This window comes from Apium graveolens, chromosome 4, assembly GCF_009905375.1.
Source record: "Apium graveolens cultivar Ventura chromosome 4, ASM990537v1, whole genome shotgun sequence".
Lineage (NCBI taxonomy): Eukaryota > Viridiplantae > Streptophyta > Magnoliopsida > Apiales > Apiaceae > Apium > Apium graveolens.
Window position 1 is genome coordinate 222,174,146 of NC_133650.1, and position 14,146 is coordinate 222,188,291.

The 14,146-nt window shown below is 40.3% G+C and overlaps 2 non-coding genes across 2 annotated transcripts; both read left to right on the plus strand.

The window, feature by feature from the left end:
• Positions 1–1,093: 1,093 nt before the first annotated feature.
• LOC141722127 (small nucleolar RNA R71) lies at positions 1,094–1,200 on the plus strand. Its single transcript, XR_012575156.1, has one exon. It is a non-coding gene; the product is annotated as a small nucleolar RNA R71 (small nucleolar RNA).
• Positions 1,201–13,752: 12,552 nt separating this feature from the next.
• LOC141722142 (small nucleolar RNA R71) lies at positions 13,753–13,859 on the plus strand. The gene has a single exon (XR_012575170.1). It is a non-coding gene; the product is annotated as a small nucleolar RNA R71 (small nucleolar RNA).
• Positions 13,860–14,146: the final 287 nt, after the last annotated feature.

A 14,146-nucleotide genomic window follows, 5' to 3' on the forward strand; every position in this document is an offset into this window, starting at 1 on the left:
TTTAAGCTTCGGAGGCAACTTCTGTTGTAGCACATCACTATATTCCTCCGTGAGAGCGACTGTCTCTAAATCATCTAGCTTCACCTTCCGAGAGAGAATACCTTTCATAAACTTTGATTAACTAGGCATCTACTCGAGAGCCTCGGCGAAAGGTATATTGATATGAAGTTTCTTGAAGACCTCCAGAAACTTCTCAAATTGCTTGTCCAACTTTTTCTTCTGCAGCCGCTTGGGAAAAGGCGGTGGAGGATAGATCTGTTTCTCCCCTGTATTACCCTTAGGCGGTGTGTGCTCAACAGTAGTCTTCCTTGGTTCCACTTCTTCATTTTGCTGCACTACTTCTTTCTCAGCCCCAACTTCTTCAGTCAACTCGTGAGTTTTTTCGGGATTCGCAACCTTTCCAGACCTTAAAGTGATTTTCTTTACCTGCTCCTTAGCTTCCCTCTTTCCTGGCACTTCGGTGTCACTAGGTAATGTACCAGGATGACGATTTAGCAAGGCATTGGCAATTTGCCCAATTTGATTTTCCAAGGTGTTGATAGAAACAGCTTGACTCTTGCACATAAGCTACAACTCCTCTAATTCAGATTTTTCATTGGCTTGTTGCAGCTGGAGTTGTTTTCTAGGTGCATACTGTGGTTGCTGAAACCAGGGGGTTGTACTATTTAGCCGGGTACTACTGATAAGGCTGTTGAACCGCATTCTGAGCATTGCTCCAACTGAAATTAGGATGATTGCGGTTGTTGGGATGATAGGTGGCTGGCACTGGTTGCTGCGATCGCTGGAAGTTGCTCATGAATTGAGCTGATTCACTAGAAATTGCGTAATGATCAGTCTCATGGGCATCAGCATAAAGCTCACATACACTAGCGATTTATTTACTCCATAATTAGCCAAAGTGTACACCTTCATCGTCAAAGCCTTAAGTTGGGCAGCGATACCAGTAGCTGCGTCCAACTCCAGTAGTTCAATAAGTTCATAAGCTTCATCATAGCTCCTAGCCCACAAGCCTCCTCCTGATGCTGCTTCAAGCATGGGTCTAGAAGTAGCACCCAATCCATTGTAGAAGCAATTAATAATCATCCAATCAGGCATGCCATAGTGTGGGCACTTCCTTAGCATCTCCTTATATCGATCCCAAGCCTCACACAGAGATTTCCCTGTTTGCTGAGCAAACTGGGTAAGAGCATTCCTGATTGCAGCAGTCTTCGCCATGAGGAAGAATTTAGTGAGAAACTTTTGCGCAAGATCCTCCCAAGTGGTGATAGATCCTGCTGGCAGAGAGTCTAACCAGCACTTAGCCTTGTCCCTTAGAGAGAATGGGAACATGCGTAGCTTGATAGCATCTTCAGTCACATCATTGAATTTGAAAGTGTCGCAGATCTCGATGAAATCCCTGATGTGCATGATGGGGTCTTCAGTAGGAGAACCCCCAAACTGAACTGAGTTATGTATCATCTGAATCATGCTTGACTTGATTTTAAAAGTGTTAGCCCTAATGGCCAGTCTGATGATGCTTGACTGAATGTCATTAATCTTAGGTTGAGAATAGTCCATCAAATGCTTCGGATTTCCAGCTTGGTCTCCCATCGCTACTACAACTGGTTCTTCAACTTTCTCTTCTTCTTCTACCTTCTTTTCTTCCTCAAAAACTTCCTTACGAACTACCACAACTTCTTCCTCGGCTTTATCCAGTGTTCTCTTACGAGTATGCGAACGCGTATACATACACCCTCACTAGAGTACCTGAAATAAGTCAAGGAAACAGATAAGTAACAATGTTCGAGTCAATGAACTTTAACGACCACTGATGGAAAGCACATAAATTATCAATTAACACTGCAGTCCCCGGCAGCGGCGCCAAAAACTTGTTAGTCGCTAAACACGCGCTAATAATACACGCAAGTATACGAGTTCGCAAGTAGTATATAATCTTTTCTAGTTCGTTCCCACAGAGACTGATTGGTTAACTAATTAATTCACGCACTTAAGCAACAATGTATGGTTATTATTCAATGCTAAGACGATAACACAGTGAGGTTGTTTATAACTAAGAATTAAACTAATAGTTATAACTACGAGAATAAGATTGAATTGAATTAATAAATATGACAAACATGGGATTCTAATTTCATTAATTACTTCATTCAATAGCCTTATTGATCTTAACCTTATCATGTAATGGTGATGACACTAATCAGATAACACGAAACTGATAAACGCCAACTTTCGTTGTACGAGTACCATACTACCAGACATCCGCAAAATAGATAGAAGCTGAATAGACACCAATTATATTGAGATCCTATATTTCTATAGAATTTGACAACATAACGGTTTAAACACACGTTATCTATCTTGATTACACAGGGAAAGTAAGATGGTTAAAATTACCTACGGATCATGCATGGCAATACATGAACCTATGCTAGCATGGCAAGTTCTAAATCCTTAAATTCACTTTCGTTTCATTAAGAATTAACACACTATCTTATAAGTTCGTGACTCTCATAAGACGAATACGCATAACCAATACTAGGATATCATACAATCACCACATACTAAGGCATCAAACAGTTTAACTAAAGAAATCCATAAATAAATCTGCTAGAACACCACGATAACGATTAGCCCATAATTGGACTCATCATTAACGTGGGTTCCGATGAAAGCATGGTATATAAAATATAATCTTTATAACGAATAAATAAAACCATGTACAAATAAGAGTATAGGTTCAACAAAACAAGAAACGAGCATCCAAGATTACAACTCAAAACAAAGATTCACAAGAATAAACTAGATCGTCTTCGCCTTTGTTGAATTGTGTTATAGGTCTCTTGTCGTCTTCTCCTTATGCTCTGGTAAGTCTCCTTGCTAAAAAACGATCTTGAGTTATCAATATATAGCAGTCCAATCAACCCAGAAGTCCAGAAAACAGAATTGTAATAAAATCAGGATTTTATTATCTCGACACTTCACGGCCGCGCGCTTCATCGACGTAGGCACGCTGGCTTCCTGTACTTCAGCGCGGCCACGCGCTTGTTCAGCGCGGGCGCGCTGGGCTTCTGTCAAAATTGACTTCTTCCATTTTTTTTGCTAATTCGAGCTGGTCTTCGAGAGCTTTTATTCCAACACCACCTAGACACTACATTAGCACCAAAATAATGCTAATTCACCTGATTACCTAGATAATGCCTGAAATGCAAAACACTCAAAAACATATTAAAACACTTAACAACTTGAGTACAAATGCACCAATCCAAAGCTTATTAGAGCATAATAAAGTGTAATAAATGTCACTCAACATGAACATGATAGGGAATCGGGGAGGAAGTACATTTAAGAGCAGAAGGAGGGACTAGAGGTCTAGGAAAAGAAGAGCTGGGTCCGCAACCCGATGGAAAATTTCTAACAGCTGACACTGACCTTCGCACCCAACGAGGACGGGCACTAGGTTCAGGTATATCTCTCGGAAAAAACTGAGGCACTGATGGGGGAGGTAAGGAAGTCTCCTCAGTTACAACATCTAGTGTCCTCTCTGAGTCTGAGCTATCTGAATCAGATCTATTCTCTCGGGATGGAGAACTGGATATCACTATTGGCCACTGTCAATAATATAAATATACAGGAAATACACAATAAGGTTAAGGTAGTTCTATAAAACATCAATAGATGCCAGGGTAACGCCTTCGGAACCCTCGACTAACTATAGTTTTGCTCCTCTAAATGAGTTGCTGACTCACACCTTAGAATATAGTTTCTATACCTTTTTAACTCGATTCCTAACCTAAATCAGGGAGTTGAACCTGTAGCTCTGATACCAACTGTGACGGCCTCAACACCGGGGTCAGGAGTTGACGTCACTAAATATAACAAACCACAATTATAAACTACATGATTATTATTATTACAATAACAAAACCCCAAAACCAAGATCCGATTTAGGTTCAGGTATGATTCAGGTTACTCACTATTACACAACTAATTATTAAAAAGTCTGACTCACTAACTTATTCAGAACTCATCAGAGCACAGTTGATCTGATACAAACTACCTCTGAGGAGCCAGGTTCGGGAGGGAATGGGACTCTACGCTGACTGGGCCGAATGGGTCTTCTAGGCATATGCAATATATATATATATACACACAAAATAAGATACAAGGGTGAGAAATTAATTGCTCAACAGTACCACTATATGAATAACAAGTAAAGCAGTTTATGAAAAAAATAGTTATAGGAATAGAAATCATAAATTATTATGATCACAGTAAATCAAGTATAAACTGGATATTAATAACTAACATGCTCTGTAAATGTATCATCCGTCGTGTGTTGTGTGAATCATAGAGTCCAATTTTAGCATGTTATTTTCATTTCTAAATCCATTGTTCCATTACAGGAACCATAAAGTCATTTATTCCATTACGGGAACCAAAAAACCGAATCAGATATATATTGGATGAATCCTAGGGACAACTGATCAGTCGATCTCACCACAAACCTGTTCTGGAACTCAGAGACTAGCTAGGTCTCTGTCAGACTGGACTAAGCGGTTCAAATAGGGTGCGCAACCGACTTAGCCACTTACGCAAATCCGCTGGGCTGTTACGGGCCTCTTACGCAACCATCCAATATCTGATCCGTTTTATCCAGTTTCCAAAACCACTTATACCTATCTCTTTTTTAAAATAATTATATTATTAGGCACAAAGTATGCGCTAAATAATTCACACAAGTATACGTGTTCGCAAGTAATATAGAATGAATTCTAGTTCATTCCCACAGTGACTCTGATTAATTATATTTAATTAACAATTACTCACCAATGTATGATTATTCTTCAATGTCAAGACAATAACAATTAAGGTTGATTAACTAATATTAACTACGAGAATTAAACACTTGACTTAACAATATTATACACACATGAGATCATAGCTTCATTACTACTTCATTCAATAGTCATTGTTATTACCCTTAGCATGTAATGGTGATGCTATTAATCGAACAACACGAAACTGATAGACGCCAACTTTCGTTGTACGAATACCATTCTACCAAGCATCCACAATTAAGATAGAAGTTGAAGGCATCAATTATGTTGAGACCCTATATGTCTAAAGAATTTGACAACATAACAATTTAAGCGCAAGTTATTCATGATGATTACACAGGGAAAGTAAAACGGTTAGAGTTACCCACTAATCATACATACAATACACGAACCTATGCTAGCATGGCAAGTTCTAAATCTCAAGATTCATTGTCACTTCACAAGAGATTAACAGGCTATCTTACATGTTCGCGACGCACATAAGACGAATAAGCACAACCTATGTTAGATATCATACAATCACCACATACCAAGGTATAGAACAATTAACTAAAGAAATCCATATAAATCCGCTATGATTCCATGATCACGATTAGCCCATAATAGAACTCATCGTCACCATGGGTTCATATGAAAGCATGATAAAAACACAGCGATATAAACTAATAAAAATACTTAATAAATAATGAAGTACGTCACAAGATTATTAAGGTTCAAAGCATAAAGAAAACTAGCATCCACTGTTACAACGAATCAAAAGAATCACAAGATAAATGTATGCTTCCTCTTCTTCGTTGTTGCGTGCTAAATCGGTCTTCTCGATCTTCTTGCCCTTGCTCTCGATTATCTTCTATGAGGAAAACATCTTCCCAAAAGGTTTATATAATAACACAAAAGAACCAGCGCTAACAGAAGTCCAATCGTAATAGAATTATAAAATCCAGATTCTGAAAATCTGCACCCAGGCGACCGCCTCCTTCTTCCAGGCGGGCGCCTGCTACCAGACGGTCGCCTGCTACCAGGCGGTCGCCTACTCCCATCAGGCGGGCACCTGCAACACTTCTGGAAAAAAAATATTATTTTGCTTCTATTTTTGCTGAATTCTTTGCACATCAACCCGGGACTGATCCCAAGCACTTCTTTAGGCTTTATTCTGATGAAATCCACCTATTTAAGCAAGTTATACCCTGAAATGCAAAAACACTCAAAAACGCGTCAAATACACAAAATACTCAAGTTGAAGACACCAATTCAAGCCGTTATGAGATGCTCTAAGTGGTATAAAATACCACTTATCACACCCCCAAACTTAAATCGATGTTTGTCCTCAAGCGTCACAGACTCAAACTCAGAATAAAATATGCATGAATGCAAACTATATGAATGCAGCGATCCCCATCGCGATGACTAAACCAACCAACACATGACATATCAACAAATGCAATTAGGAGACTAAAGATCAATTAAATCTCGCAAGCTAACATACAAATAGAAATGTGGTGTGTGCGAATATTGAATAGATATGCTTCGAAACTAGATCAATTATAATAACTTAATTATCCTCAAGGCAATCACAAGCTTATACGAAGAATATATTCTAGACAAAAAATGACTTATAACACTTCAAGATTATTGGATTTTATTACGGAGTCATGCTTTTATTCAATACATAAACAAATGCTTATTTGATCGTGCAATGAGTGAGGTCCACAAAAGACTTATGCAATGGTACCCTTTTAGCGAGCGTTAGGTTAGCGGATCCCAGACTATAAAAACCTTAGGTCACTAGGCACAAAGTCCCCTAAGAACTTAATAACTCGAATACCAAAGAGCTCACTCGTGATCAATTGTGCACTAAACCATATTTCTTTTCTTTTCTTTTTTTTCTTTTTTTTCTAATTTTTCTCAATTTCTGAGCAAGTGCATTTCGCTCCATCTTGCTCAACCCTAGACTACTCGTATACAATACGAGCCGGCTACTAGCCATTTGACACATAGCCATAACTAGCAATGAATTCCAATTTTTTTCCAATTTTTAACTTTTCATGTCTTTTATCATTAAGAGCCTATCATGCATTCTAAGCATAAGCAATATATTAACCTCAAAAACCATCAAACCATGACAACAATCTAGTCCTTAAGGATACTCTAAGACTTAGTGAAATTACAAGTGTTTCTAGCATGCATGTCAACCTAAAAAGATTCAATATCACTCTAACGCTATCACTACACTCGCATCAATATCACATATTAATCAGTAAAGCAACACAATGGGATCATGGTATATGCATGAGCTATATGATATGATAAATAAACCTATAAAACAAAAAAAACTAAAAAAAAACTATATGGCAAAAATATGCAACTATATGAACTAAACTAACATGAAAATGCAACTACAGGACACACACACAAATATGTTCCTTAACTACCACCCCCAAACTTAAAATCATCATTGTCCCCAGTGAAGGTAATAGAAAGGAACACAGAGTATACCTACTCAGACGAATCATCATCATCATCACCCTCAGAGGGTGGAGTGTCAGGAGGTGGATAAGCAGAATCCTCACCATAAACGGGCCACTGGATGTCAGCTCCAAGGCCTCTAAATACAGTCCCAAGTGCTTGGGTGACTCCTGCGCAAACTGACTCTGTGACTCATACATCGCATCCATCCTCCTGGAAAGCCTCCTGTACTGGACATCAGCCAATCCCGAACCATCTCCTCCCTGAGCTCTCGAAGGACCTGCCTCTCCCCGAGCCTGATTGGGCCTAGCCAAGGCAGCACCAGCTGCTGGAACTCCTCCTGTAAAGTGATATACCAAACCATGTGACTCGGGCTCTCCACCCGTCCACTCCTGCATCGCATTCAACATCGATGAATCAATAGGAGCGGTCGGCATCTGCAGCTGCTCATAAGACGGCCACTAGACTCCACATGCCTTACAAAACTTCGTGACAATAGAGGCATACGGGATAGAGTACTGTGATTTCCCCCTCAAAAACTTCAAAATCCCTTGGTAGATGTACTCACCAAGGTCCACATAATATTCTTCATTCAGAATTCCCCATAACAACCTCGCCCTCTCCACCATAACCTCATGTGCATGTACAGAAGGAAGAATATTAGCAAACATAAATGCATTCCAAGCACGAGCATACCTGTTTATCATGACAGCAGGGAAATTACGATACTCGTTGGTTCCCCTTTTGAACTTCCACACTGTGCCCGGCCAACAGAGAGTAGTAATAATCAAGTCCATATCAAAGTCTTCAGGGGACTTTTTATTCCAATTCTCCTCCTGTGGTTTCCTTTGTCGTTGCCCAATTACCCGGTGAATCGCCTCGGGCTGATAATCAACAGTAAGCCAATGAACAATAGAAAACCCATTCTTGTCGGCCTTGGCGTTCGCATATAACTCACGAACGATACTCATCGGAACTGCCTCAGGTGACTCGCAGAATGTAATCCATCCCTTCTCAGCAATCATCGATAACAAATCACCATCCCTCCCTGATGTCAAGAACCCCCTCTCCCTCATAATAGGCTTAGTCAGAAGCTTAGTGTACTCTTCTTCAGCAGCCCCATCCAACAATCGGGGCCTCGCAACAGTGTTCCTCGAAGAATCAACAGTCGGAATGGTGTTGCTGCTCCCTACAGTTCGTGATCTCTTTGCGGCCATTAGAACTGAAAAAAAGGGTTAGAGAGTTGTGTTTGGTGTGTAGAAGAGATTTTCGTAGAGTTGAAAGTATATGGGATGTGTATGGAGAGGTTGTATGTATATATATAGCAAGATTATGGGTTGAATTTGATTAGGAGTGGGGATTTTGGCTAATATTGGGGAAGAAATCATGGGTTAGTGGTGATATATTGCTGTGTTTTTTCTTTTATGTTTTTTTGTGTTTTTTTATAGGCTAAAAACGAATTTTTCAAAATTCAGGGGCGCAGGCGGTCGCCTGGCACAGCAGGCGGGCGCCTGCTAGCGCGCGGCCGCCTGATCCTAGCAGGCGGGCGCCTGCAAGGTCTCTGGAATTTTTTTTTCTGCCAACATTTTTCTGATTTTTTTTGGGTTTTTGGATAAAGTACTAAATTCAAAGGTGTCCTATGGTCTCATATTTTGGATTGCCTCCCAAGAAGTGCTTCTTTTACGTCATTAGCTTGACGTAGAGTAATGCGATCAAGTTGACAATAAAACAACACTAACCACTTCACGGTTTTCCGTATCCCCATAGTAGTGCTTCAATCTCTGACCATTTACTTTAAATGCTTGGCCCGGATCGTCCTCAAAAATCTCCACCGCTCCATGTGGAAACACAGTTTTGACGATAAATGGTCCTGACCACCTTGATTATAACTTTCCAGGAAAAAGTCGGAGATGAGAGTTGAATAGAAGAACTTGTTGCCCCGGCATAAATGACTTATGCGATAGCTTCCTGTCATGCCACCTTTTTACCTTTTCCTTGTACATTTTGTTGTTTTCATACGCTTGAAGTCGAAATTCATCAAGTTCATTTAACTGAAGCATTCACTTCTTCCCATCTGCATCTAGATTAAGGTTTAACTTCTTCAATACCTAATAAGCCTTATGCTCAAGCTCCGCAGGTAAATGACATCCCTTACCATAGACAAGTTGAAACGAGGACATCCCAAGTGGAGTCTTGTATGTTATTCTATAAGCCCAAACAGCTTCATCGAGCTTCAAAGACCAATCTTTCCTTGACGGACAAATGACTTTCTCTAGAATGCGCTTGATCTCTCTATTAGATACTTCAGCTTGACCATTAGTTTGCGGATGATAGGCAGTAGCAATACGATGATTCACATTGTAACATTGCATCATAGAAGTGAACTTACGATTGCAGAAATGCGACCCTTCATCACTTATGATAACTCGTGGCGTTCCAAACCTTGTGAATATTTCTACTTATGAAGAAAACTCAACACTACCTTTGCATCATTAGTCGGTAGAGCCTTGACTTCTACCCATTTCGAGACATAATCGACTGCCAGCAAGATGTACTGATTATTGCAGGATGAGATAAATGGTCCCATGAAATCGATTCCCCAAACATCGAAGACCTCAACTTCAAGCATCACATTTAAAGGCATCTCATCCTTTCTGGTAAGATTTCCAACTCTTTGGAAATGATCACACCTTAAAACAAACTGATGTGCATCCTTAAACAACGTAGGCCAGAAAAAACCTGCTTGAAGAATACGAGTTGATGTCTTTTCACCACCATAATGTCCACCATAAACTGTGGAATGACAGTCTCGTAATATCCCCTCCGTCTCACAGAATGGGATACATCTCTTGATGATCTGGTCAGCTCCTTGTCTAAACAAATATGGTTCATCCCACATGTACCACTTCACCTCATGCAGAAACTTCTTCTTTTGATCCGCATTCATATTATGAGGCATTATATTTCTAACAAGATAGTTCACAATGTCTGTGAACCATGGCTCTTCCTATTGAATTAAGAACAACTACTCATCCAGAAAAGATTCGTTAATCAATGTCTTATAATGTGAAGTAGACTCAGGATTTTCCAATCTAGAGAGATGGTCGGCTACTTGATTTTCAGTACCTTTTCGATCCTTGATCTCTAACTCGAATTCCTGTAGCAAGAGAACCCAGCGAATAAGTCTAGGCTTCAAATCCTTCTTTGAGACCAGATAGCGGATGGCAGCGTGATTAGTAAACACTGTCACCTTTGTCCCAAGTATATAAGATCGAAATTTTTCGAAACCAAAAAATATAGCCAAGAGCTCCTTCTCAGTAGTGGTGTAGTTCAGTTGGGCTCCATTTAGCGTCTTACTAGCATAATAGACCACATGAAAGATATTATACTTTCGCTGCCCAAGAACTGCACCCACTGCATAATCACTTGCATCACACATCATTTCAAAAGGTTCTCTCTAATCCGGTGCCATAATGACTGGTACGGTGATTAAATTCTTCTTGAGAGTCTCGAATGCTGCCAAACATTCATCATCAAATTTGAAAGGCACATCTTTTTCGAGCAAGTTGCACAACGGCTTAGATATCTTAGAGAAATCCTTGATAAAATGCCGATAAAAACCCGCATGACCAAGAAAGCTACGGATTCCCTTCACAGAAATAGGTGGCAAAAGATTTTCAATGACGCCCACCTTGGCTTTATCCACCTCAAGACCTTTACTAGAGACCTTATGCCCAAGAATGATGCCTTGCTGCACCATGAAGTGATATTTTTCCCAATTGAGCACCAAATTGGTTTCAACACACCTTTTGAGTACCAAACAGAGATTATTCAAGCATTCATCATACGAATGTCCAAAGACAGAGAAGTCGTCCATGAACACTTCGATATTATTTCCAATCATATCGGAGAATATAGCCATCATGCATCTCTGAAAAGTGGCAGGTGCACCACATAAGCCAAAAGAAACTCTGCGAAAAGCAAACATGCCAAATGGATAAGTGAAAGTAGTCTTCTCTTGATCTTCAGGTGCAATGCAAATCTGATTGTATCCCGAATAACCGTCCAGAAGAAAATAATACTCATGACAAGCCAGCCTGTTAAGCATCTGATCGATAAATGGAAGAGGGAAGTGATCCTTCCTCGTGGCTTTATTTAACTTTCTATAGTCCATGCATACCCTCCATCTTATGACTGTTCGAGTGGGGATGAGCTCGTTCTTCTCATTTTTTACCACAGTAATACCTCCTTTCTTAGGTACACATTGCACGGGGCTCACCCAAGAACTGTCAGAAATAGGATATATGATTCTTGCATCCAGCCACTTTAGAATTTCTTTCTTCACCACTTCTTTTGATGATAGGATTAAGCGTTCGTTGTTGCTCAACAGTCGACTTGCTACCTTCTTCTAGAAAAATTTTATGCATGCAGTACGAAGGGCTGATCCCTTTTATATCTGCTATAGTCCATCCGATGGCCGATTTGAATTCTCTCAAAATCCTCAAGAGCTTGTCCTCATCACTACTTGAAAGGTCAGATGTAATAATAACAGGCAAAGTAGATGTATCACCTAAAAAAGCATACCTCAAGTGTTCAGGCAACGGTTTAAGCTCCAAAGTAGGTGCTTCCTCAATAGATGGTTTGAGCTTTCCCTCAGCATTCTTGAGATCAGTATTTCTCAGAGATTCAAATGGCATGTCTAGCTTTCGTTTCCAAGGAGAAGCATTCAGATATTATAGCTGCTCATTGCCTTCATCATCTTCACTGTCAAAATCCCCCAATAAGGCTTTCTAAGACATCAGACCTTAGCACATGATCAAGTTCTGAACTAATTGCATAATTGACCAAATCCACCTTGAAGCACTCCTCATCTTCCGTAGGGAATTTCATCGCATTGAACACATTGAATGTCACATCTTGATCTTGCACCCTCGTATTGAGTTCACCTTTTTCCACATCTATCAAGGTGTGGCCTGTAGCCAAGAAAGGTCTTCCCAAGATTATGAGAATCTTCTTATCTTCCTCGAAATCCAAAATGACAAAATCTGCAGGAAAGATGAGCTTGTCCACTTTTACTAGCACGTCCTCCACGATGCCTCGTGGGTATGGAATCGAACGATCATCCAATTGTAGAGACATGTAGGTAGGCTTTGGATCAGGCAAATTCAGCTTTTTAAAGATAGACAACGGCATCAGATTGATGCTTGCTCCCAAATCACAAAGGCACTTGTCAAATGACAACTTGCCAATGGTGCAAGGAATGGTGAAGCTACCTGGATCTTTAAGCTTTGGAGGTAACTTTTACTGCAGCACGACACTGCACTCTTCTGTCAGAGCAACGGTATCATGATCATCCAATTTCACCTTCCTTCAAAGAATACCTTTTATGAATTTCGCATAACTAGGCATTTGCTCTAGAGCCTCAGCGAAAGGTATGTTGATGTGAAGTTTCTTGAACACCTCGAGAAACTTACCAAATTGCTTGTCCAACTTTTATTTTTGCAATCGCTTAGGAAAAGGTGGTGGAGGATAGAGCTGTTTCTCCCCTGTATTACCCTCAAGAAGAGTGTGTTCAACGGTAGTCTTCCTTGGTTCCCCCTCTTTCTCCTTTTGCTTTTTTTCTTCATCCTTAACTTCAACTTCTACCTCTTTTGCTTTTTCAGCATCAACAACTTTTCCAGACCTTAAGGTGACAGCTTTGACTTGCTCTTTAGCTTCCTTCCTGCCTGGCACTTCAGTATCACTGGGAAGTGTGCCAGGTTGACGATTGAGCAAGGCATTGGCTATTTGTCCAATTTGATTTTCCAAGGTCTTGATAGAAACAACCTAACTTTTGCACAACAGCTTTAACTCCTCAAAATCAGCACTAGAAGGTGGAGCATCACCTCCTTGTTGAGGATATGATTGCCTTTGAGCAAATTGCTGAGGTTGCTGGAATCCAGGTGGATTAAACTTTTTACTTGCAGCTTGCTGATATGGTTGCTGAACAGCATTCTGATTATTGCTCCAGCTAAAATTGGGATGATTTCTGTTATTAGGATGATAAGTAGCGGGCACAGGCTGCTGCGATATCTGATAATTATTCACATACTGAACAGATTCATTAACAAGAGAACAATGATCCGTATCATGAGAGTCTACACAAAGCTCACAGACACTAGCTATTTGATTTACTCTATAGTTGGCTAAAGAATCGATATTCATAGACAGCGCCTGAAGCTGCGCTGCAATAGCTGTAGCTGCATCAACTTCCAGAATACCTGCTACCTTCCCAAGCATCATCCTTTGAGTTGGGTTTTGATACTCGTTCGCAGCCATAGTTTCAATGAGATTATAGGCCTCAGTATAGCTTTTGGCCCACAAGGCACCTCCAGAAGCTGCATCGAGCATGGTCCGAGATTGGCCCCCCAAACCATTATAAAAACCAGTGATCACCATCCAGTTAGACATACCATGATGTGGACACTTTCTCAACATCTCCTTGTAGCACTCCCAAGCTTCGCACATAGATTCTCCTTGTTGCTGTGCAAACTAAGTAAGAGCACTCCTCATAGCTGCAGTCTTGGCCATTGGATAAAACTTCACCAAAAACTTTTGCGCAAGATCTTCCTAAGTAGTGATGGACCCAGCTGGTAAAGAATGTAACCAGTCCTTAGCTTTGTCCCTCAGAAAGAATGGGAAAAGCCTCAGCTTGATAGCCTCATCAGTAACACCATTATATTTGAAAGTACTAAAGATCTCGACAAAATTCCTGATATGCATGTTGGGATCTTCAGTCACAGCACCTCCGAAAGAAATAGAATTCTGCACCATCTGAATTGTGCCCGACTTGGTTTCAAAAG